This window comes from Lichenostomus cassidix, chromosome 3 (assembly GCF_008360975.1).
Source record: "Lichenostomus cassidix isolate B80296 chromosome 3, HeHo_3.0, whole genome shotgun sequence".
NCBI classification, from domain to species: domain Eukaryota; kingdom Metazoa; phylum Chordata; class Aves; order Passeriformes; family Meliphagidae; genus Lichenostomus; species Lichenostomus cassidix.
In genome coordinates, this window is record NC_139483.1 from 5,919,196 (window position 1) to 5,945,222 (window position 26,027).

Sequence of the window (26,027 nt, forward strand, 5' to 3'; positions counted from 1 at the left end):
CAAACCCTAGTCATATAGATATAGGCAAAGGGCTAAAAAATATAACAGATTTCAGAAATAGGGCTGTAAATTATCAGTGCTTTCACTTTCAATTTTAATTAATAATTGAGGAGTTGCCTGAAATTTCACAACTTTGGTTCAGAAAAGTCAAGACATTTTATCTCACAAAATAATGGTCTTGCTTTGGATAACTTTCTAATTAATTTACACCAGTAAGAAGCTCTTAGGTAAAGAAGCTGCTCAGGGGTTTCAGCCCAATCACCAGCAATAATAACACTGCTGTGTTAAGAGCAAGAGTATGGAACTGAACTTGATGGCAGGATGCACTGATACACAAGTTGGTGGTAAATTCCACTTCAAATTAATAAGGACCACAGCAAAACAAAGGGAATGTAACAGGTTGGAAGGAATGGAGCAAAAACTTACAGAAAAAACAGACAAAATGCTAACAAGGAAGGTATTTAAAGTTCAGAATGAATGGCAAAACATTTTCTGTTAACAACACTGTACAAAAAAAAAAAAAAAACCAACTGATTTACCAAGCCTGGAAGACAAACAGAAAGAAGCAACCACACCAAAGTCGAATACAAAATTATTTTTAAAATCATCCAAACACAGTGTTGAGGTTGATGATACTGAATTAAAATCTTCATTCAAAGGAAAATGAAAATGAGGAGGTTACTCATAATATCTGATTTGTTCTTAAGATCACAACATGCCACATATACAACTGAAATTATGAGAGAAAGTTTATGGATTGAGTCAAGACAACACATTGCTCCAAAGCCAGGTAAAAGCCAACAAGAGGGGCCAGGATCTCACACTGGAAATCCAGCTGAGCTCCTCTGAATTTTACCAGACAGGGCACAGAGGCTACTTTGGTTTAGCTAAAAAAGTGCTTCAAAGTAATGAAAAGTCTGTGTAATCAGCAAAGAAAACACTGAAGTTCATTTAATTATGTGGTTGATAAACTAGTGAGAGTAGGATCAACACTGTAAGTTGAACAAACATAACAAATATTCTAAAATAAGGATGAGGAATGCCTGTAAAAAAAATCAGGAGTACCATAGCAGCAACTCATCACAAACAGGATCAATCAGATCCATTCAGTGCCTGTAATTGTATAGAAATTAAAAATCCCTAAGTGAAACCTTCCTGGGGAAGCCAGGACATCAACAGTTACCCAACTCTGCCATATACCACACCATTTTTTCATCCTTTCATCACTTGTGCAATTCCCTACAAAACAATGTTCAGTGTTAGCAGCTCCGATGATAAAATGAGCACATCTGAACAAAGAATCACCGGAACAGTGAAGACAAGGCTAGAAAAATTAAAAGGTGATGATTTAATCTGAGGGAGATTCAGCACTATAAACAAAATAATCTCTGATCTCAACATCTTGTTACCAGTTATCTGAGGCACAGGCCCCCAGATCCCAATTTTCTGCCAAGAATTCAATGTGGCAAATGATGGAGAGATATGGTAAAAGAGCAACGTGTTCATAGAGCAGCTATGAAATCCATCTCCTAACACTCCAAAGAGTACCAGAGCCAACGGGGTGTCCAGAGGGTCTCCAAGACAGTGAACAAACATCACCAGTAAGGGATGCTCCTGGAGGAGTGACAGGGGAACTTCCAAAGACCTAGAACTATAGATAATTTCAGAGAAGCACAGTGCTCCCAAATGACATTGAAGAGGTGACCAGCAGGAGAAGTCACCAAGCTGTGGTTCACCGAGAACAAAGTGGTCCTGTTTGAAGAACACCCTTGTAGTAAATTGTGTGAACCTCTAGGTTTCAACCAACATCCCCTTCCACATGCACAGGAAGATACTGCTTGCTCATGTAAAACTCAGTGTTCAGCTAACTTCAAAAAACTCTCCCTCTCCCACCCAACACAGAATGACTTGCCAGTCCCACACCAAGTCTTGGCCAGCTTTTCGACTTGAAAATTTGCATTCCTAAATAATATAACATTACAGAACAACTCTCCTGCAGAAGAAACAAACTACACCTCACAGCTCTCAACAAATGCATTCAGCATTTCCTTCCTAGTATTTCTGGTGGTTCATAGTTTTCAACAAATGGCACTATTTATGCTTTCCCCCTACTGTTCAAACAGCCCAAGTTCTTCACTCCTAGAATCATTGAAGGCTCCTCTAGAGTCCCATCAGAAATTTTTTTCCAACCCTGTAGCTCCCAGCTAACTGAACATGCTGTCAATTCTCTACAAAGCTTCACCTTCTCTTTCCAGCAATTTTTTTTTCCTCCCAGTCTCAGCAACCCACAATTCCACACCCAGGCATACTTGTATTTCTTCTCAGAGAAGCCATGACTGCCCTTGGTCAAAATTATTCTGTACTTTTCTGCAGCCCCAACAGCACTTTTCACAGTCAGGATTATTCTCCACATTGTTGTCTGCAGTCAAAGTCACTCAAAAATTCCTATGGTCCCAGCAGCACTAAAAATACATAACAGCCGCCTTACAATAATGGCTGTGAATCACAGCATTCCTCAGCTGACATAAGTAGTTAAAATAGTTTAAAAAAAAGTTAAAATAAAACTTTTTAAAAGTTCAAGTGAGAAATGAAAAAAGGTTGAAAAGGACTCCCCTACCGTCTAACAATATTAAAGTCTGCCTCAAATTTACAAACGTACTCAGCAACATCAAACGCGCCGGCTTCAAACACACGCGGCAGCTTCAAACCTGGCAGCTTCAAATGCGGCAGCTTCAAACACACGCGGCAGCTTCAAACGCGGCAGCTTCAAACACTTTTGTGGCAGCCATCTTGCACACGCTCAAAAGAGCACAACCTTAGAAACCTTAGGCAGGCACCTTATCCACGAGGCTACACAGAGGCTTTGTTACAAAAAAGAATTATTGGAATTTGCAGACGTTAAATTAGCCCGTAGAGGGAGCTCACACCGTCCCATAAATGTACAATAATTGGAACATACTGTAATTTAAAACATTTTCTCTATTAAGCTCTCTGTAGAGAGGCTACAGAGGTCAAAGTAGAGCATTCCTTACTTCACACCAACCTCTGTGAGCCCATAAAATTTCATTCAAATTAGACTCCATTGACCACGTATTTTGTAGCTCCAACAAACAGAAGAAGAGCTGTTTGGCCATGTATTCTCCACAACAAGCACGGCTTCTCCTAATCATCATTTGCTCCTGATGTTGGAAGAAGAAAGTCTATGTCAGAACGCAAGGAGAACAAAGAGCCGCCGGTCGGAATTGTCATGGCAATGCCCTCGATCTCCCCACACGTTCCTTCTGTTCAGGCAGCGATGGTAGTGCTCTTTTTATAACTTGACTAGAGCTGCTCTGGCGTCTCTCAGGTTTCTGTGCTCCATGCAGTGCTTTCAAAGACTATTATAATAGTGTGTTTGATATTCAAAGGTTGACGATGGAAATTGTTACCTACTGGACGTTCTTTAATGAAGCCACAAGTAAACAATGACCCAAATTCCTCTGGAAACGTGGAACAGAACGGCTACTCTACAGAAGAACACGTACAATAAATGTGAAGGGAAAAGGAATTTTCTAATTCCATGTCACAAAAGCTACGCTGGAGAGAAAGCCATACCCTTAGTTGGAAAGGTTCTGAACACATATATTGATTTACATCACGCAAACCGAAACAGCAGAGCCCACTTAGACCTTACAAAAGAGGTTGCCTTCCCTCAGCCTGAATGCACAATAGAGCAAAACAGGGTGCAAGGAAATAAGAAAAAGTGTTAGCAAAGAGAGGTTTTGTTTGACTTAACATAATCTGGGACATTCTAAGCATTGTACAGATTGATGAGTATTCAATATTAAGTTGTATTTTCTACATCATAACGAAGCCAGCAACCATTTCCGTCTTGTGTTGGCTTTAGAAATGCAAGAGCCTACAACTTTTAGAGGCTTGGTGCCTCCCATTTTGCAACAGTAATTTTTAATGCTGTTTTAATTTTATTAGGCAAAATATAATTGTTCGGAGAGCCACATACTCAAATCATCAAGAAACACAAAGTAAAAGAATATTAATGTGACACATCAGAGCACAGACAGCCTGTTTGCTTGGAGCTTTCTCTAGCATCCATATAAATCTGTCTAGACTGTCTCACCAGCACTCAGCAAGATCATATGCTTTGTTTTCAGCCTAGGCATCTCATCTCCCCCAAAGCCAGAAGTCAACTTTACATTCTCTAATTAAAGCAAACCAAACCACCCATCTTCACCTCTTTTCCCCCCAGTATTACATGACACTGGCACCACTAATACATTTTAATTAATACAAATTCCAGCAGCTCCAACTTTCAAATACCAAACCGAAGACCCTGTGTTGCAGCCTCTCTTTCAGCCCTTGCTCAACCAGTTGCCTCATGGACTTGTCAAAGCTCCGACCCGGCAACACCCTTTCTTCACGTTTAAACAGGAGATTAATCCAGCTGAATGCAGTCAATTAAGAATGTGCTTTTGTGATTTCTTGGAGAGGATGAAGGGTGAACTCTACGTGTGAGTTGCAAATCAGAAATCTTTTTAAAAATAGATTATTTCATAAAGCTGTAAAAATTGGGAGATCCATATCTCAAGGTGCACAGCGATGGAGAAAGCTCAACAGTTAATTCTAGCCAGAAAAACACTGAGTACTTCTTACAAACACAGACTTTTATCTGCAGACTTGGAAACTCTGGGTGCCTGCAGATCTCGGCTGACAATCCAGAAAGAACGAGACCTTTAATGCAATCCAAAATACATTTCTTAGGTATAAAGTTAGTATTTCCTACTCTATTTTCAGCATTCCTGTCTCCACTCCTCTGTGAAATCAGAAGGTGCAGAACTAAGAAAAATATAAAAGTATTTTAAAAACACACAAGACTTTTTTCCTTCCTACTTTTGGAAAGCTTTGATTAAGAATTACCTCCAGATTTAACTGTAGGTCTGGGTGAACAGCCAGTACACAACTGATTCATTCATCCAGAGCCTCACCCACAAGTGCAAATATGAAGTTTTGGGAGCTAATCCTCTTCTTTTCTCACAGAACTTCTTTTCTCACCGAAGGGCTACACATTTGATTCCTAGTAAACTCACATAAAGAAGAAATCCACTTAGGTTTGCTGGTTAATTTTTCCCCTCTAGATTTATGTCTATCTAAATTTGATTTCTTGCTTAGTAACACAACCTTGTTCAATTTCTCCTTTGAAGTGGTTATGTAGAACTTGAGTTTAAAGCACTAAATGAAAAATATTCCCACCTTTATACCTTTAAGCAGCTATAAGAAGAAATAAAATTATGTAAAACAGAAATTAATAGCTAATAAACTTCACAGGATCCAAAAGTAACCTGAAAAGAGAGCCCAGAGATAAGACTCTGAGTCAGTGTCTTTTGTGTGAGAGCTCTGTTCTCCATCCATTACCTCCTGGGATGCAGAGTGAATAGAGGACTAATGCCAGTGGGGAAAAGGGACTGGCTATGGTTACGGCTATAGTTTAACCAAAGAATGACTTGTCTGCATCTGCTCTCCTTTTCTGAGTCCTCCCAGACGTGGTGCCTGCATTTCCACATGAGGCTCACACACAGCCAGTTGCCAGCTAGAGTTAGCTGTGGGCAGACCATGAACACGAGGCAGATGGATGTGCTTATTCCCCCAACTTCTTTTCCCAGCCTCCAGGAATTTGCTGCTCAGGAATTTCCCAAGACAAAGGTGATGTCTGTGCTCAACAGCTCCCACCACTCCTGATTGCTTTGTGTGTAAACTTTTAGCATCCCCAAAGTTCTGTGTCTGTGTGTGAAAGGTACCCCCAGAACACCGAGCCTGCAGACAAAATGTGTTTGCCATTGCTCACAAAACACTAACTTGCTCTGCATTTCCCTGTAGCCACCTATGCCTGACGGGGGCACATCCTGAAGAGTACTTCACAAGTATCTCCAAGAAATCAGTGTAATTCTCCAAGGGTATCTGACTGGCATGAAATTACAAGAACTGCTGGGAGGATGATGAGCCGAATGCTGCCTTCCTGGCCATCAGTCTCTGGAGTCTGCACGAGGTCTCTGACCTCTATCGGATATCACACTGGCCTGGGCAAGATAAAGTGAACTTCCTAATAAAGGAAATTCTAAGATCATGCATAACTGTAAATTTGTCGCCAAGCTTTGATTAAACCAGCTACATTTCCTTCCAAAGCCTTGGGAACTGAGGAGTCAGACAGCAGCACTAGAGGAGCAGCTGCACAAAGGATCATTTTGGCTGTAGCATCTGAACAGGGAGAGAGATTTATTTTCTGGAATCCATGCTTTTTTTTTTTTTTTCCCCCTAACAGGTTAAATGTGAAAACCCAGAGAAACTAAAGAATGACTTATCTTGTATACACAGTATGTGCTGCTTATGTTTAGGGACCATCTGTGAATGTATTTCATGCAGCAAACATTCCTCATGTAATAACAATGATCTGAAGGCTGAAATTTGCTGGGTTCTTTTTTTTCCCTCAGAAGTAAATTAAAAAAAAATTCCATTTCAGTTGCAGTGCTAAAAGCCTGGAGGTCAGTTTATTCTAAGTAGGCATCACTGATGGTGGCAAAGTGATATTTTAGGAAAGCTTATTTGTGTACAATATCCACAGGCCATCCACCTCAACTATTTACATGAATTCTTCAGTTGGTATATAACCGGGCTAGCAAAAATGAGAAGTTGTATTGCCATTTATCATACCCTAAACATTCCATTTTTCAAAAAATTGGAACCAGTGATTTATTTTTTTTAAAATATATGTGCCATTGTAATATTTTGAAAGTACATTTTTAGATACTCTCTTCATTTTTTATACATACATTCATCTCATGCTTAGGACGCATGCAAAAATAAAATAAAAACTTTCCTGTTAAATATAACTACAGCATAGCAATAATGTTTCCAGAATGGAGTTTAAACACCATTTTCAGTGTATGATTCCATTGTCCTGACACTGTAATCTCCTCTCAGATGTTGTATGGAATTTGCAGCATTTTTTTCTGCTTGTGATTCTCCTCTTACCTGGTGTTTTGACTCTACTTTCAGGCAATTTTTTCCATCTTCACTTTTATTAGATGGTTGCAGAGATTTTTTTAGCTTTATTTTTTTTCCCCTTGCACTGTATTTGGAAATGAAACACTTGATACTGGCACTCTTTTTCCAGCCTTCAGATTCAGCCTTCCCTGAAATCTACTTGATCAGTTTCTAGGCTTTTGTTTGTTTGGTTTAGACTTAATAGCTCCATTTAGAGTGGGCTGCACAAACTGAAAACAGGAACCTCCCCACACCTCCCAGTCTGAGGAGTGCTGACACCTTCTCCCAGTTCCCCCCCAGTTCTCAACATCCAAAGGACTTCTGGTGTTTTAAAGGAGTGGAAGTTTGTAGAGGCAGCAAACCAATTCCACCAGCAATTCTGCACACAGATGTATTACAACACCACATTTTTCACCCACTTTTGTACAAGGAGATTTCTCAATGCTACAAAAGTCACTTATTTTACTACAGATCTTCCCCACCAAGATCCGCAGAGGGAGAGAGCAATGCTGGAATCATTCTATCCACCTACAGTGATCTCATCAAGCCAAGTGGGCAGCAGCCCACACTCTTTAGAGGAGATGTCTCGTTTCTGTATTTATAAAGCCCTGAAAGTTATAAGCCAAAAAAAAAAAAAAAATCATTCTATTCTAATCTTTAGTCAGTCCACCTGCACACTTGCAGATCACTTTTTTCAATATACCAAAATCTGTTATTGTATTTTTTGACAATATGGATACTGCAAGTTAACCTAATGTGCTGTTTACAGCCCTAGTCAATGTATCTGTAGATAACTGATTGCAGCAGCAGCCATTGATCCTACACCAGAAAAACTAAGTAAAAATCATACTTCACCACCAACTCCACTAATACAACAGCAAGCAGGAAAAAATAATTATCAGAGCACCTCATTTCTAATTATGCAGTTATTCTAAAACAAATAAACCAGCTGTTGATAATAAAGAATTCTGCTATTTATATTTAAACTGGTGTAAATCACAGACAAAACTGAACACTGAGATGCCACTACAACTCATCTCCCTCAAAAGAAATTTCTTGTAGGGATCAAAATAATGTGCATGAGAAAGTATTTTAATGTACAGGCTGTTCGTAACAGGATTATGTGAGAGAGGAAGACACATCACATCTAAGATAGTCTAATAAGAGAATACCTTGGAATATAAACAGCTTGTGCAATATAACACATATTTCCTGACAAAATGAGATTGTAATTCTAGAACCAAATCCTAAATTACTGAAAACTATCATCAAACAGGATTACATAATTTGCCTAATGACAAAAGTCACAGAAAATTATGATCACAGGAAGGAAAGGGCTATAAATAAACAAATAATAACAATAGTGTCCAGCAACTCTTCTGGAACTGGAGAGTTCAGGCTGGCAAAACTCTGGGGCCAGAATTTGCTGTCATTTATTGCTCTTTCCCTTGGTAATAGCACCACTGAAATCAATACAATTACATCAGGGGAAAGATGAATCTGCCTTCTAGTGTTTCATGAAGTTGGAAGACAAAATTAATGGAAAGCCCTAATATAATATAATTGACATGAATGCTGCAGAGTCTGTCCCGCACACAGATCCATCAGCTTTGCTCTGCTGGCATAATAAATTGTTTTCAGAGTACAAAGTTAGCTACTAAAGGCAGGGAAGTGAGAACATAATTTAATATGAATGACAGAAAGAGGAAAAAAATATCTAAGAGTTACACTAATAATATCAGGAAAATGTTAATCGTATGATGATGGGTGTAACATTAACTACATGTTTGGTCTATCTTCAACATCAGCTTAGAGCATTTGTAACCATGGGAGCTGATTCCAAAATGAGATATTCTGTTTTCTAGCATAACATTTGTTATTATGAGATCTGAATTGCAACAGAATCAATTGCTCTTTTTCTTTTTTTTTTCTTTCATTTTTCATTTTCTTTTTTTTTTTTTTTCCCCTGAAGGAATTGAGGTTTATGGGTCTGTTATTTTGGGGGGTTTTTTCTACGTAGAGCAGATGACTCCCATGCTTTGCTTATCTGGCAATACCATTTTAAAAATCAAATCAAACCTTAAGGTCGGGTCTCTCTGCACATCCTTCTTAGAAGGGTGGGTGGCATCCTTAAGATAATTCCCACTGATCACTTCTTAATGGCACTTCCAAACTACAGGAACATTAAAGGAAAGGTCATACAAAGCCCCTGTGTGCCATCCTTCAGGGCACCAAAACTGTAATGGAATCATATATATTAACTCAGTCAAATAAATTGTTCTTGTTGCCTCTTCTGAGCTGTGGAAACAAATAGGTTTAAGGTGTGCTTTAGGCTGTTGAGTGGGATCAGATGGTTGATTGCTGGTGAGGGGAGAATCACAACTTCTCTGTGCTGTATTTTCCACAAGTACAGCAGGTACAGCTTACATAAAATGCTTTCCTTTATTAGGGAATATTTTTCTTTCAATACAGGTTTAAGGATTGGAAATGCTTGCATTTTTATTATTTTTGCCAAAGTAAAAAGAATAATAAAAATGTTCTTCCCCTCTCTCAGTTAGGACTCCTGTATTGGAGCCTTTGAAGTGGGACAATCTGAATCAAATGAGGCTGCTGAGTTAGTGTGAGCACATTTGGCTCATTTGTGCATTCAGATTTCAACTTGTTCTGGAAAAGTCTGTCAGCTCAAAAGTGAAACAGGAAGGATTTTTTCCCAGGATGCTGTACATGATTTGAACAGATTGTAAGGTTCTCCAGAGGCTGGTGCACACCACAGGTCAGTGGGCAAGTGTTTAGGGGATTTCCAAGATAGTTTCTTGCAGTTTCCTGCTTTGAATAATCAGATATGTTTTATTTTAAACAAGTAAGAAGATAATATATTGGTTTTTAAACAAGCCATTTGTTCAACTTGCACGCAGACAGAAGTGGGGGGAAAGATATGGCATTTATTATCAAAATTATTAGAAGTTACCATCATCCTCTTTAAAGCAAGTGCTGATGGGGAGCTCAGTGCCACCATGATGATGATTGTTACTACATTTTCCCACTACCAAAGGTGTTTAGTCAAACCTCAGCCCAGCCCTGTGAGCCTCAGTTCTATCCAAAGGTGTGTGCAGGGGTGGGATTGGGATCCTGCCTCTGCAAACAGCAGCATCAAGAGCCACAAGCAGCTGTGAAGGAGCAATTGATATTAACAAGAAACCCTGTATTGCCTGACATTTTTTCTTCTCAATATGTACAAACAATAAGGAGCTTAATAAGGAAAATGTCCTGTTCTGATTGTAGCTACAAATGGAGCTTGTTAGCTACTGTTAGCTTTTCTTTAAGGAACTGTTGCTGTCATAAAAATAAATGTAGACAATAGCATTCACTAGAGCACTCTGCAACCCAAATTATGTTCTTTTAGGTTTAATTATTTCTGCACATCTTTTTTTTTTTTTCAAACTGTCCGCTTCCATCAAGGACAAATGTCTATTGGATGAAGTACATCATCTTTCTCCACTCCCATCCTAGCAAATACTAATGCAAAACTCATTTTCTACCCATGACTTCACTGTGATTTGGAATATTCAGTCTGAAATATGAGTTTTCCCAGTAGCATATTCCTAATTACTGGGATTTTGTATTTTTAAACCCTAAACCCACATAACATTAACTTAGGCAGCTCACACAAGTCTCATTCATCAATACAATACGGAATATTGAGCACAGCTTTGAGTTACTGGGAGATGTTTAAGATAAACTTCCATGTGATCAATCTGAGATTCAGATCCCCAACACAGCATCTTGGACATCAGAAGGATTTTTTCCACACAAAGTGTTGTTGAACATTGGAATGGGCTGCCCAGGGAGGTGATGAAATCCCCATCCCTGGAGGTGTTTAAGGAAAGACTGGACATGGCACTTAGTGCCAGGCTCTGGCTGCCAAGGTGGTGTTCAGTCAAGGGTATGACTCAATGATCTCTGAGGTCTTTTCCAGCCTAATTGATTCTGTGAAAAGCCATTTTGCCAACTTTCTAACTTTACTGCTATGCTAATGTTTTCCAGTACATCTGTAGTGATGCATAAGAGTTTAGCTTATTTTTCATTTGTGGTTTTTACCTTATGTCTTAAAAGGCTTATAGGCTAAGCCTGGAGTTTTGTCTTAACACTCCAGTGATTGACAGCAAATGGTGGTCATAGCCCTGAAATGTTTCCAGTTTAAATTGAAGAATTATTATTTACATTGAGAGGGAGGGAGAGAGAGAGCAACACAGAGAAATGTTAAGTCTGAGTAATCAACCACAAATGGCCAGGAAATAAATGAGCTTAGAAACAAGACCCTTGTTTCAAAAAAACCAAAATCCAAACAAAACCCCATACCACATATAAAATAAATGGATTATTTATGTATAAAAAACTTGGATCCCCCAGCCCAGGCCTGCAGAAACAGCTCCCAGTCTCACATGCAGCAATAGAGGACTGTATTTTGGGGTTAATAATTTCCATTTAACACAGTTTATTTCTAAGAAATGCCCCATACTTTTAAGAAAGGTCACAGCTCTGTCTGGGGAATTCTCAGTCATCAGGTGTAAAAAGCCTGTGCTTTGCATATGGACACTGACAAGGGGAGAAAATGGGCTGTGGCAGAGACCAGGAAGAGCCAGGAGCAGAGGTGGCAGGGTAGGTATTAGAGGCAGAATGACCAATAATGTCATTAATGTAAGGTATTCTTCCCCTACAAATCGATTATGGAGTCATTTCTCAGGAAGAGCACTGATGAACTCAACTCAGATCATTTTTCATGTCCTACAGGTGGAAGCCATGCTAATAGGCGGAAATGAGGGCTCTCCCCAATTGGTGATGTGAATATTAAGGAGAATTAAAAATTCTTCCTTTGGAAGGACTGATTGAAACACCTGTGACAGGCACCTCTGCAGGGCTGCCTTAGCTTTAAACTGGAACTCAGCCAGCCTCTTTCTATCACAAGGTATTCTGCAACCCCCCCCTGCTTTATCTCTACAGTCATGTAAACCTAAACAGAATGTCCTTTATTCAAAACACCAAAAATTAGATCATATAACAAGGCTCAGCCCCTCTTTGAATATTTAGTATTTGCTGGGCAATGAATTCCAGCTCACTTCTCTTGCTGTCTGAATGAAGGCTGACCCTGAAATGACCAAACCAGTAACCTAAACAGCCATGAAAATAACTTCAGGCGTTTTCACCCTCCATTTAGTTTAGATGTTTCTTACTGTTAGAACTGCTATTCCTACAGGATTAATTATAAATAGTTATCTACTGATATCTACAGTAATACATTTTGCTTCTGAGCATGCACCACTGAGTTTTATAATGGGTTGTGTATACACTGCAAATGTTAAACAATATTCTCATTGAATAATGACAGGCAATGTGTATTTGCATTTCCTGTGAGATTTAATGATGCAGTGGGATAGCTGGATGGAAACTGGGAATTAACATTAAGACTTACTGCCAAAGCCACCTCCAGGACAGCAGGCACACTGCTCATTAACTCAAGAGATTTTGAACCCATTTACTCTGTGCTAGACTTCAGTTCTTGGGATCAAAAGTCACTTTGTTTTTCCTACCCCCTCTGTAGAGACAGAATTGAATAAAACAGATATCACTCCAACTTCTCTTTTCCTTCACCAAATGCTCTGGGTTTCTTTCTCTAGAAGATAAAGGTTCTGCCCCAGCTTCTCAGGTTGCCCTCCCTTGCCACCAGCCCTGGGAAGGTGATGCTCTGCCAGGTGTGAAGCAGCAGCCACACAGCTGCTCCACCCTCCCTGACTCTTTTCAGGCCAACTCCACACCACACCTGCTCACACAGGGAGCTGATCTCCTCCTCTCCACTGACCCGGGGGCTGCACTGCACTTCTGGGAGCACAAGAGAGCTGCCCACAGCAACAGGGAAGAGGAGGAACTAGGGGAAGCAAAGGAAACCAATCCAGGGAAGTGATCCAGCCCCACATCCAGCAGCCAGACATGGTTTCCTCTAATGACACTTGCAACACTTGCTTCAAGAGTCCTTCAAAGCTGGAGGGAAGCTGCTGTTACCTTGGACACAACTACTCGAGTTTGCTGAAACTTAAAGCCGGGACAGTGGCAGAAATAGAACTTTTTCATGAAAGCTTCAGTTTATAACTTGTAGAATGTAAAAAACTAGACAGAGAAACTAGAAAAAGCATCTGCATGTTATTTGCTGAACAGTTCTACTTTCGAAACCAAATTAAGGTCTTCTCTCTTTAATGCCAAGTCCATTTAAGACTACTGAAAAAAACCCCAAGTTTGCAGGCTTACAAGTTACAACACATTTCTAAATAATCCCATACATTGCTCAGTCTTGTCACTTCTCATGATAACCTAGAATTTTATTTTCAAAGCTCAAGGTGAAGGAGTTAAAGCAGCCACACTTCCAACCACACGGAAGTTTCAAACTTGTTTTTGCTTTCTCCCCTCTCTTCCTGTGAGCCTTGTCCACGGCACAATCTGCTGAATTCATTTTACAGTGATATTTTAGTGTTTCTTCTCTCATAGAATTTTAATGTGTTTAATCTGACAAACTGAAGTCTAAAATATGCACAGACCCATTTTTCTGAGTTCTTATGAAGTCTTAGAGTCCCTGCCTTACATGCTGTCCCTGAAATCAATACAATTACACCTGATAAATATTCTTCTCATGTAAATTAGAAGAAAACATCGCTCAGGTTGAATATTTCCAGTCCTCTGTAAGTAGACATACACTGAGAGGCAGCATCATGGAAAATAAAGTGTTAAAAACATCATCCCAAAAGGAGCAATTTTTTGGATGGAACACTGGCAGATTCCTTTAACAGAGCCCCCAGTGGAATTAAAAAATATTTGTAACACCATCCTCATCATCAAAAGCAGGTTTTGTCTGTGGTGTGACTGACCCAGCATATTCAGCATCCCACTAGTGGCAGCAGACTGAGCACTCTCCAGTGGCTGCTCATTAACTGGCTTTAGGGTGTAGTGTCTGAATGGGTTGAAATCAAAACTTTATTCAAGATGTGAGGGTGAAACCATGGAGCAACCCCCAATTTCATGGTTAGCTCTGTATCACTCAAGGGATATTTGGGTGCTTTCTGGAAGGTAACGTATGTTTATGCTTAGAAAAGTGACAAAGAGAAAATAGAGCACCTTCAAGAGCACTCTACAGCAATTCTGCCCTCTAAATGACACTCACACCTCTGCAATAAAGCAGTGTGGTCTAAAATCCCACTCAACATGGAACTGCTATGAAATTTGATGGTATCTAAATCTATGGGATATCTCTCCATAGGACAAGTTCTACCCCTTCAATCTCATCCATGTGGACTTAGTAAAAATAAAACCAACTAAACTTTAGTCAAAAGAAGGATATTTTACATTTTGTTCTACTTTGGCTCTGCAATCTTGTTCATGAGAAAGTTAACTTACATTTCCCTCCCCCTCCATTTGTAACTTGTCAATCAGAACCAATTTGGCTTTTCACAAATTATATCTCAGCACACAAACATATTCAAATGCTGAATTTATTTATCTAGTCCAAAATCCCTGTCTGGCACTGCTACTTCAGCCATCCAAGTGAGAAGCAGATGCAGGAGCTCCTCCCCTTCCCCAAAAGTGGGTGTCCAAGTGTTTAACTTCCCTGAAGCAGTTTTGCGTGGCCTGTGCTACTGCCCATGGGGGAGCTTGTGCTGGCTGTACATCCAGATTTTCAACAAGAAAGTTTGTCATTAAAATAACATCCTCAGTAGTATAACATCCTCACTTAAAGGCAATAAATATCAACCTGAAGCTCTTAAGTACACCAAAATGAGGATTAAACACCACTAGAAATGCGGTGCTGAACCAAAGCATTATTTCTCTGTTATTAATGGGAGCAGAGTTTTGTAGGTAAGGCCCTGAGCCTGAAGGAATTTAGATTCATTCCCTGTGCTGGCACAGACCTCAGCTGTGACCTCTGGCAAGTCATCCAATTGCCTTGTCCTCAATTTCCCCCTTTGCAACAGGGACAGATGCAGCTCCATCTGTAGTGAGGGATGAGCAGCCATGTGGTCACAGCCGCTCCGTGCACGTGGCATTGCGAATCCCTGCAGCAGGTACTACGGACAAGCTGCAAGTCCTATTCCACTGCCCATGGAGGAGGTGCAACTCCTGCTTAGGACCCTTTCCCCTGCAGTAGAACAGCTCCCCCATCAAATGGGGAGCCTCTCCTGTCTTTTCTCCAAATCTTTGTCCATCTTGCCAGTTTACCTTTTCAAACCAAGAGTTTTTCCCCATCACACACCACCAAAGTAGGCCTTCTGCATAGCTTGCATGTACAGACAGCCCATCACAGGCAGTAACAACAAAGAAAACTTTGATTAACCCACAATTTACCTTTACATCCACTGATAAGGCTCAAAACTGTCACCTGTCCCAGCCAAAAGGAGTCCCTTGTTGCTCACAGCCAACTCCTGGTTCCTGGAGCAGTGATCACCTGAAGGTGGGTGTGGCCTCAGGGCTGCACTCTTTTCCTTGGATGAGGGAAATGGGATGCAAAAGGTTCTGGCACCACTGCTCTTAAATGAGATGCCCTTTCCACAAAGGCCACCGATTCTGAATGACAATGTACAAATGGGCAAAGGGTGTCCTTGGGAATGCGTCTCCTTCCAGACTCAGAATGGCCTTAAGAAAGCCTGGAAAACCAGGGTTTCATTGAAGAGTGTTTGTTTAGACCCAGGACCCATTTTGTTCTGGCTGCAGAGGGAGAATATGCAAGACAAATGGTTCTGTGTCTCAGTGAAAGACACATGCAATCACAAAGAGAGAAGAAATAATTCTAAATCTTTTATCTAGTTGAAAACTGACCTTCCCTAGCTTGAAACTGCCTGTAGGAGTCCCAGGACAGGTTGTTCTGACATTCTTTTAACATCGTTTCATCAGCACAGCCAAAACTAATCACAAGAATATTACCCGATGACAGGTGCATTTATTCTGTCAATTAAATCAGATGGTTAAATCGAAATGTGCCCCAAATCTCTCTTGTTTGCATTATCCATATTGGCATTTCTTGGCTGTGGTTCATTGCTGGCTGGAAGTCATCCAGCCCCTGCAGAGTCACTTTGCAATCCTGTGCCAGCAAGTTTCCATGCTCTGCAGCAGCGGTTACACCGAGACCAGAGTGGTCCTACAGGACTGACCTGGAATGTTACACTGCTGCACTAAGATTTATTTAAGACAAAAAAAAAAGAAGAAATCCCTCTCAGTGAAGGAGACTTAGATCAATGCTTTTGAAATGGAAAATGATATATCACTTCACACCTAACCACTAGTGACGTGCATGCATTAAAAGAGAGAAGAGAATAAAGACTTTTAACATTAGCAAGTGGCTACTATGCAAGAATACAAATTAAAATCTAACCTCACTTCTTTAAAACATATTTTCTGTGAGGGGGAAGAAAAGGTGTTGCTCCTAATCTGTTAGAAAGATGAGAAAAACAATAGATATTAAGGTATAATTATAATAGAAATCAAGAACTGAAGCACCATCCACTGTTACGGAACTATTCAAGACCCAGGTAGAGGGAGAGTTTAGATAAAATATTTGCTGCAAAGCAAAGTTGCAGTGGAGCAAGTGAAGCATGCAGTCAGGTTTTTCATTTGGTTTTGTGATGAACATGCCAGCGAGTGCAGGTCCATATGAAAATGTGGGTTAAACCCCAGCACCAGAGATGGGATACTTGGAAGAATAAATATATATCAGCACTGCTTTGTTATGTATTCACCTAACTTTTGCTTAATAGCCTGAAACATTTCCCTTGCCCTCTGATTTTGCCAACATTCACACACCCACCCATTGGGAAAACTATCAGTGAGACAGTGCTTCTGAAGAGTTTTTATGCAGTAAAGTAGGTACCTTTTACCCCTAGGTTTTAAAACTTGTTGCTTTCTTGATCTGAGAAATACCGGGCTTATTCCAGCAATCAAGAGCACCTGTACAACTCACAGGAAAGCTGATACAATTCTGAATAACACAGAATATGGGTCCTATAAAACATTTTGTATATTTTTCCTTTCAGTGTATGATATCTGCCTATGCAACAATGAGGTGCCATTGTGCCTAAGTCCACAAAATGACTGTGAAATTTAATAAATGCAATTTGCCTCTCAATTAGAATTAGTTTGTTCAGTCTTAGACTCTAAAACCAGGAAACTAAGACTTTACTCTTTAACTGTCCCATTTATCCACCAGACCACCCATGTAATGGCATATTCCATGTATGTGTCTCTGTCTCTAAAAGGAAAACCATTGAAGGAAGTCACCTTTGTTCCAGAGGTACCACAGCAACACGAGGTGATGTTCCTGGCAGTGTCTCCAAACATGATGAAGGGGTGATGGCATAGGGAAGCAAGAAGCCTTATGTTAGGTCAACACAAGTATAGCTCTGACACCCCAATGTGTTCCTAAAATAAATTAAAAATGCATAATTAACCATTTCTATCAAATTCCAATTATTCACCTTTCATGAGAAAAAGCATAACAAGGTTCCACTCACAGTGTAATATTAAATACCTGAAAATTAGTTCATGACTCATTTTCTGATTGATGTGGTTTCACAGTCCAAAGCAAGTTATAAGTTAATAAATATCATAAATCTAGTTATTATTATTTAAAAACAAGGATTAATGCAAACGAGGTGCTGATTATTCCATCCTCAGGTCAAAGTCAATTCTTATATCTGCCCTAAATCCACCAGGATGCAAGTCCAAGTTTTTGTACATATGCATGAAATTGGAACTCTGGCTTTAAAGTGGCAAGCATTTATTTTACATTTACTTTAAACAAGAGAAAGCTGTGTAGAACAACAGGATCTGTATTAAGGGTGACACCACTTATCTCCTCAGTGCTGTTCCCAATGCCTTTATTTCTGCTCCAAATGGTTTTGATCCTACTTCTTAATTAATCTATCTTTAAGAAAGCCAGTAATATTCAGCTAAGTAAATTATCTTTATTTCCCTAGCTGTGTGCTTTCATCAATTGTGCTGGTGAGGAATTCTGCAGGCAGTGCAGTATATTTAGCCAGATTTCTATTAGCCACCTGAAAGACAAGAATGTTTACTTTTTAAAAAAAATATAACTCTTTAAGTTGAAAGGCTCTTCAGGCCTGCAATGTAGCTGGTTGGAGTTGTGTGCATGAATAATGTGCTCTTACAATTTGTCAGCCAGAGTAATTTTAATTCTTAAAAAAAAAAAAAAAAAATTAAAAGGTGTCTTTTCTGGTAACTTCCGAAAGTATAGAAAAAAAAATTTAAATCTTAAACTCTGTGTATTTTTACCAGTTTTGACCAGTGCCACTGGTCAGATACATCCTTAGTTTATATTTCTCTATATATTTCAGAGCTCTATTTCAATGTAAGACAATACTCAAGTTCCTCCCAACAACCTATGGTTAAAGTCTGTTTATTTTAATGTCACACTAATAGAATATAAAACACAATTGGCAAACTATGGGTATTTTTAAGCCAAAAATACTAAATTTTTCTGTTGAAAGACCTTAACAAAGAATTGATGTAAAAGTGCTATTCTTATGCAAGGCCATGCAGAGGAGACAGAAAAATACATAAGAATAACCAGAGAACAAGTAAAGCACCAGTCACAGCATAATTACCCTTTGCTTTCATTTCATAAACCCACAGCTTTCCAGAGACACTTGCTAATATCTATGATTTTAAAAATAGCATAACATGCATTATACATTCACTCCTCTGTCTAACATAAATTATATATCTGTTAAATTACACATTGTGTTGAAAAAATGAAAAAAAAAAAAAAAACCAACACAAAACCCAGCACATACATGATGTTTTTATTTTCTCCTGTTCCACATCCTCCTGATCTGCCCATAAAGCTAATGCCCATTTAGGGGAATATGTTGTGGGACGACAGTACAGCAATATTAAGTAAGGCAACCATATGTTTGCTCCTTTTGCCATCCTGTTTGAGAGTGCTCCTGCCTCTTGGTGGATGAGATCCCCCCTCAGTTTGCCTGGTGCTGCTGGAATGCCTTCTGCAGGTGTTTTGTCGCTATCATGCAGAACACAGCTTTCCCAAAGACCAGCTCCCTCGTGCATAATGCAGCATAGTTCCTGCTTTCCCCTCTGATGCAGCTGACACAGGTTTGCTCCAGGCTCTTACTTCACAAAATTATCCTAAATAGCATCACCCCAGTGAATGCCTGCCCCCTGAATACCTAAAAGAAGGACTGGGATATGGATATTCCGATTTTGACAATTTGGATCATGTTTTTGGGTTTGGTTTCAGGTCATCAGTGAAAGCCAGGTGACAACAAACAGACTGATGTTATCACATACAGCAAGGATTATCTCCCAATAAGCTTCCACATCTTAAATGTTACCTGGGGACTACCCACCTCTAGTCAGGAATCTCTAAGTACAGACAGAGTCAAAGCCTCATTTGAAGGTACCAGTCAATCTTCATTCCATTTTTACCCAGCTTGAAAAGCAGCAGTGAGGTAGAAATGTTTGCAAAGAAATGTATCAGTTAAAAATCCATGCTGACTTAATTCACCCCATAAACACTAAAATCTTGGGGAGATTTCATGGGGTTTTATGGCCCTAAAGACCCCCAGCTCCCTGTGCTCCTTCTCCACACAGATTAAAGCATAGGTGCACAGTGTCTCGAAGAAGAAATGAACAAGAGGGAAAAAAAATAAATACAACACAAGCAGAGAAAGTCTAAGTTCATATTTTTATGTTAATGTGCTGGTAAGGAAAGGGCCTCCTTTGGGAAGTCATAAAAAAAAAGCGTTAGCAGATCTCCAAGTTAGAGCATCGAAGCTTTCTCTGCAGATGGAGGATTTAAAAGAAGTAAAATGATAACCACATAGTCGAGAGACTAGAAAAGAGACCTTGATGTTTGATAGTTGTAATAACCTGCAGAGTGCTCTAATGGCTCAGGGATCAGGTGCAGAACTATAGCAATAACAAGAGCTGAATAATTATCTCAGCCATATCTGTATAACCACAGTCCCAGAGTATGAACTATATAAGGAGGCTTCTGCTGCCTCTCCAAGATTTCCTGAAATGTTAAATCACTGAATTGGGAGCACTTCCAGCATTAGTACTGCCCAGTTAGAAAGAAATAAAGCCCAGAATCCTCTAGTGGCAGTTCTAATGTCTTTGTTAATTATGAATTATGGGTAAACATGCAGACTCACAGAGGTCACGGCTGTCAGCAACAATACTTTTCAAGAAGGATTTTTATGAGGGTCTTTTTCATTTTGCCATAATGTCCTTTACATACACATAAAACGCACCGAGAATACAAAAAATAGTGTTTGTTTTTAGGGAAGATGTAATTATTTTTCACTTGTTTTCCAGCCTCTGTACAGCCCCAGATCTGCTGCCAGGACAAGCCAGTTCATAACTCTGGGCTCCTGTGTGAATAACAGCAGCTGTACAGTCCCAAGGAGCAGGCAGGAGGAGGCACCGGGGCTGGGGTTGGGTTAATGATCAGACACTGTGGTAACAAGAAAGTGGTGCTTTTCCAGGAACGGCCAGCCAGGATCCCAGCAGCTCCAGTCACCTTTCCCACACAATAGAGAAACAAAGGCTGCATACAGTATGCTTGATTAACCTCACATAAATGGCAGCACTGATCTCAAATCTGTCCCAGGAGTGTATATAAACAGGATTAAAATCATATTATGTGTGGATCCTGCCCAACAAAAGCAACTGGCACAAAATCATTTTAATTAGGTGGTAGCGGCTGTAACTCATTCAACTTTGGCATTAATTCTTCTCTGTCCCATCAAAGAACTTTTGGGGCTCACCGTGAATGGTGGAAGGAATAAAGGAGATTTAGAGATAACACTGAACAACATATTGCCCTAATTGTTGGCCAGCTTGCAAAAGGAACTCTGAGTTCAACACTCCAAAAAGCTGTGTGAAAGGTACAGCTTTTACTTGCAGTTTTCAACGTAGGCAGCAGACTGGTAAGGAATGGCAAAGGAGTTTTTACATAAGTAAAGTCTAAAAGAATCTTGTCCAGTTTTCATGACACTTCTCACAGCTGGCTGAGTTGCTTGAAATCTCTCCATGAGCTCAGAAACCACAAGATCTCCAACAATGTATGGTTTTAGTGCAATGTTGAGCCCATGAAAACAAAATTGTAGAAGACGTCTTTTCAGGATTGCAAAAGCAGAACTTTCTTCTGGCTCTACATACATTCTCCCCATTTTTGTAGGGTGAGTGTAATAATAAAGACCTATCAAGAAAGTGATGGTTCTTCTGGGTCAAAATAAACTGATAATAATAATAATAATAATAATAATCTTATAAACCCTTGTGAGCACACAAGACACAGTACAATAGATGCATTCTAGTAAAACTGTTATACATCACATTTATCTGTACTCAGTCTTGTGCTGTGCTTCAAGAAAGTCAAATCTTAAACACAACCTTCCAGAACACACAGCTTGGTTTGCCAAATGATGAAAATTATCTAGGGAAAAACCCAGCAATAAAAAAACCCCTGAAAATTAATTTAGAAACTTGAACATTTGTCACAGAACTGATGATGACCAATAATAAAGTTTAGTTCCCTAGATTATGACAATTCTGAATGAATGAAAATTTCTCTACTCAGTGACAGATCAGAAAATACAGGTTAGATATTTCAAGTAGTCAATTAATAACTGACTCATCAGGTAAAAAAATGTAACCTTGGCCCACAGCACTGACAGTAGGAAAATAAGGTAAAAAATATTCTGACTTTGTAATCAGAAGTAAATAATGTTTTTCCATAAAAATGTGTTGGATCAATCTCTCAAAGTTAAAGAAATCTGGCAAAGAACAGACCGGAGAAACTACAAAGCCCCTGCACTTTCTTGGAAGTCACAACAACTGCAGAAAAAAAAATATTAGAGAGGTTGAAATCCTTCTCACTTTGCCTGGCACAGACTGTAAAACTGTGTAATCTGCAGTATATTCCATAGGGGGCACATTGGCAACATGGGAATGTCACAAGCAGAAAAATGTATTTTTCATACCAAAATATCACTAGCAGGTAAGACAACTGACCATTATGTTACATAATAAAGATAAGTCATGTGTACTTGAATAGTTAACAGATGGACTAATTAGAGGCTGAATTATTTGTGGTATAACTGATAGCTGGTGAAATCAAGGTTACTGAGGGAAATGGACTTGACTTTGGGAAAAACAGAGGCTGTTTGCAGGGCTAAGGGAAGCTGCTCCTCCAAAGAAAGGGTTAATGAGCAATGAAAGAACAGAAGTGCATCTAATTAAAAGACATACCAAGGCACACAGAGAGAATACAAGGGTAAGCAAATGGCAGAGACCACATTTGCCTGCAATACATGGAGAGGTAAATTTAGAATGACATATAGAAAACTGGCACGAAGGGCAAGGTGTCTGGCAGGTAAAATAAGCTTCTATCTTAATAAGATATTTTATTTCTGGTACAAATAAATGTATACAGGCATATACTGAGAAAAACAAAAATGTGAAGAGGACAGGAGTTGTCTGTTTGGGGGCAACTATGAATGGAAATACTGTACAATAACCTGGTTCAAGACACAAAAAATATACAGATAAAATGAATTTTAAGCATGAGAATTTCACCATCATCTCATTTAAAATAGATTATTAGCTTGCATGATGACCTTTGGAAATATCTCCTCCCCCCAGATTGCCAGTATAAAAAAAGCCCATGGGAAAGATAACATTGCTGCATGGGTAGGTGTCATTGTCTAAATGCACAAAGGGCCTAAAATGCAAAACACAAGTGAGGTGAGATTTGTCCTTCTACAATAGCATCTGCTATGACATGTTCATGGAGCCATTACATAGCTGAAACTATCACTGTCTGGGCTCACACAGCACAGACAATGTTAAGAATGAAAAGGAAATACTTATAATTGTTATCCTTGCAAACCCTTTTGCAGCTGCAGCTCTGGGTCAGCACTCGTCAACAGACTGTAGAGTCCATGTAGGAAACTTCAGAAAAAATACTATTGTGTACAGCACTGCCCAGGCTTCAAAAATTATCATGAAATTGAAAGATCCTAATCAAAAGATACCAAAACTAGGAAGGACCTTCTTTCAGTGGGAAGGCATTTGAGAGCACTTGCAAGTAGTGGAACCAAAGCTAAAAGGAGTGTAAAACCAGCCAAGTACTATTTCTATAACAATATTTGACAAACCCAAAGGAGAAACACAGAGTGACTAAACCTTACAGAAAGCTGGAGACAGTAATTCCAAGTGACTGGGCAGAAAGAACAGAAACCTGAAGCACCTCCAAGAATAGACGGATAGATAGATAGATAGATAGACAGATAGATAGATAGACAGACAGACGTGTGTACTGAGAGGATGAAGATGAAAATGCTCCATATGATGTATTCCTACACAAAGATGAGGGCAGAATCCTTAGGCATAATCCACAGTGCCTATTTGGGCATTGGGAAAGGCACCAAAACAACCTAAGGTGTTTCAGTTTAGTCAGACTGAAAGACACCACAGATGGCCAAGGGTTAAATCCACATTAGTACACAGGAAATGCTGAATTACAGTCAAGACTTGTCTTTAGATGTGAAATGCACTGGTGTAAATACACCAAACACACACACTGGAATCATGTCACATTGCTCTGCCTTTGGAACTCAGAGCAGTGCATTTTTGTCTCAGTTCCACAGAAAAGGTCCCCCCTTGCTGAAGGACTCCTTCCCCCACAGTTTGGCCTCACACACCACTGACATTGATGGTGTCTTTTCATTTGACCAAAACGGGCTCTCAAACAGCATTTTTTGCCTTTCTAATTGAGTTGCTGGGTGACGCTGTAGCAGCAATGTAATAACACTTTATAAATCATATTTGTTTGGAGTGGGATTCCTGATGGGTTAATATCTCATAAATAGGCCATGATTGCTCTCATTTCTAGGTTACACACAACATCTAATCCTCCAGCAACGTGCTATTTAGGGGCACTGGCTCAGATATTTTCTGAGGCCCCAGACAAAAAAACCACCACATTTTGCTGGAATTTGGTACATTTTTTGACCCATAAAAACCAAGCAGAACCGAAGTAGTAGTAGAATGTTACAGAAATACTTACAAAAGAAAAGTTATAAATTGCAAACCAATTGGAAACAAAGCAGCAAACCATTACCTTATCCATACCCTTTGCAGTTCCACAGCCAGCAAAGACAAAGCTTTGTAAGGAACATATTGGATACATCATTTTGCCCATGGCCAAATAAATGCAGGGAGGCTGTCCAGTCTCGTCAGTTGATCCTGTTTCTTGGCAGAGACCTGGATCCCAGATATGGCTCCAGAGCTGAGGATCTGTCTCATGGAACCAACTATGCAAATAGTTAATTTTTTCAAGCTGACAACCAAACTTCAAAAAACCTCACAACAATACTAGTGGCTTGGATCAACCCAAGAATAGTCTTTACAGCAAAACAAAATTACCATTTCACACTCTACGAAGGAAATTAGATTTGTTACAAAATGAAAGCGCTTTGTTGCAAAATGTAGAAATGAAACATTTCTGGGGTGGCTGAAAAAAATCCATTGAATCTGAACTGAATTCACAAATAATTTTGGCTCCTCAACTTCACACAATAAGCCTCTTGGCTGATTACTGCAATTCTTAATTAGGAATGAAGCTGCACTCACTGAACGAGGGCAAGCACATATATCACAGATGTTACCACCCCGAGGAGCACACACTGAGAGCTCTGCTTTCTGTACTGACTCTCCCCTGCTAAACCTGGCAGAAATGAAACTCTTTACCCTGGGAGAGGCCAACCATAGTGCAGGAGACTGGCTTTGACCAGCAGAGACAATCTCTAGCCTGAAGGGAGAGATGCCTGGATGGGGGACAGTGCACAGCACACCACAGCTCTCCTTCTCTCCACACAGCTACATCTCCTTCTTGAGAAAACCAAAATATGAGTGAAATGGGGTCTCACCCAGCATACAGTTAGGATGCAGCAGAGAAGACCTTTTCCTTCTAAAATTACTTACTTCTCTGGGGAAAAGTTAGTATGAAGGATGAGTAGAAAAGAAAATATCACAGCAGCAGGTCCTCAGCTATGGGACTTTCTCTGACAAGCAGAAGAACAAACAGGGAGCAGCTACTTTAAAAATGAGATGCCAACACATGTTCTAAATCTATCTTTCCTTTCCAAAGCAGCTCAGAAACACACGCGGCTGAGTCAGTCTGCCACACTTAAAAGGAAACAAACCCACAGAAAGGTTTTACTCATGTAGGATGAAAAGGAAGACATGGATGGAGAGGATGAAAAATGCTATTCCCATTTTGAACACTTGGAAATCAGGACCGGAATAAGATCAGCATAGCTTGACCCTTTAAATGAATGGTACTCCTCAAATGCTTAAAGTTAATCATATGCTGAGTTGAGGTTTCAGGCTGCAAGCTCAGCTTGCCCAGAGAGCCACCACAGGGCTGGGCTGATCCCTTTGGGCTGCCACCACACTTGTACCACAGCAGCACCAGCACGAGTTGGCAGCTGGAGAGGAGACTCCAAGTGCCTGCCAGGATCTGATGATGGGAGATAGGAGTTAGCCACAAACCATACCAGCTCTCCCCAGGAAAGCACCAGGTCAGCATGATATCCTTATTGTCTTCTCCTGCTCCCGTTTCTTCCCTGTTCCTCATTTTTGCTTTATCCCATTTTTTTGTTTTGTTTTGTTGCCTGAATGTACTTCTGGAGTCCCTTGCCATGGCAACACCTGCAGGTGAAGGCAGAGCTCATCATCCACAAGCTTTGCCAGTGCTGAAGAGGTAACTAATCACTCCACAAGTGGAGAAGTGCTATCTCCAAGATACCCATGAACAATTTGCAAACGTGGGTGTCCCTGAAGCACCCGCTTCTCACAGGTGTTTAGCTCGCTTCTGCGAACGTCAGGAAAAGCACTTTTTCCCCTGCCTG

The 26,027-nt window shown here is 39.9% G+C and overlaps 1 long non-coding RNA gene across 1 annotated transcript in view; it reads right to left on the minus strand.

Moving 5' to 3' along the window:
• Nucleotides 1–26,027, minus strand: part of LOC146438941 (uncharacterized) — a 136,532-nt gene that overhangs the window by 49,148 nt on the left and 61,357 nt on the right. Inside the window, exon 4 of the long non-coding RNA XR_014850578.1 lies at nucleotides 17,347–17,487. This is a non-coding gene — a long non-coding RNA (uncharacterized LOC146438941). The remainder of the gene's footprint in view (nucleotides 1–17,346; nucleotides 17,488–26,027) is intronic.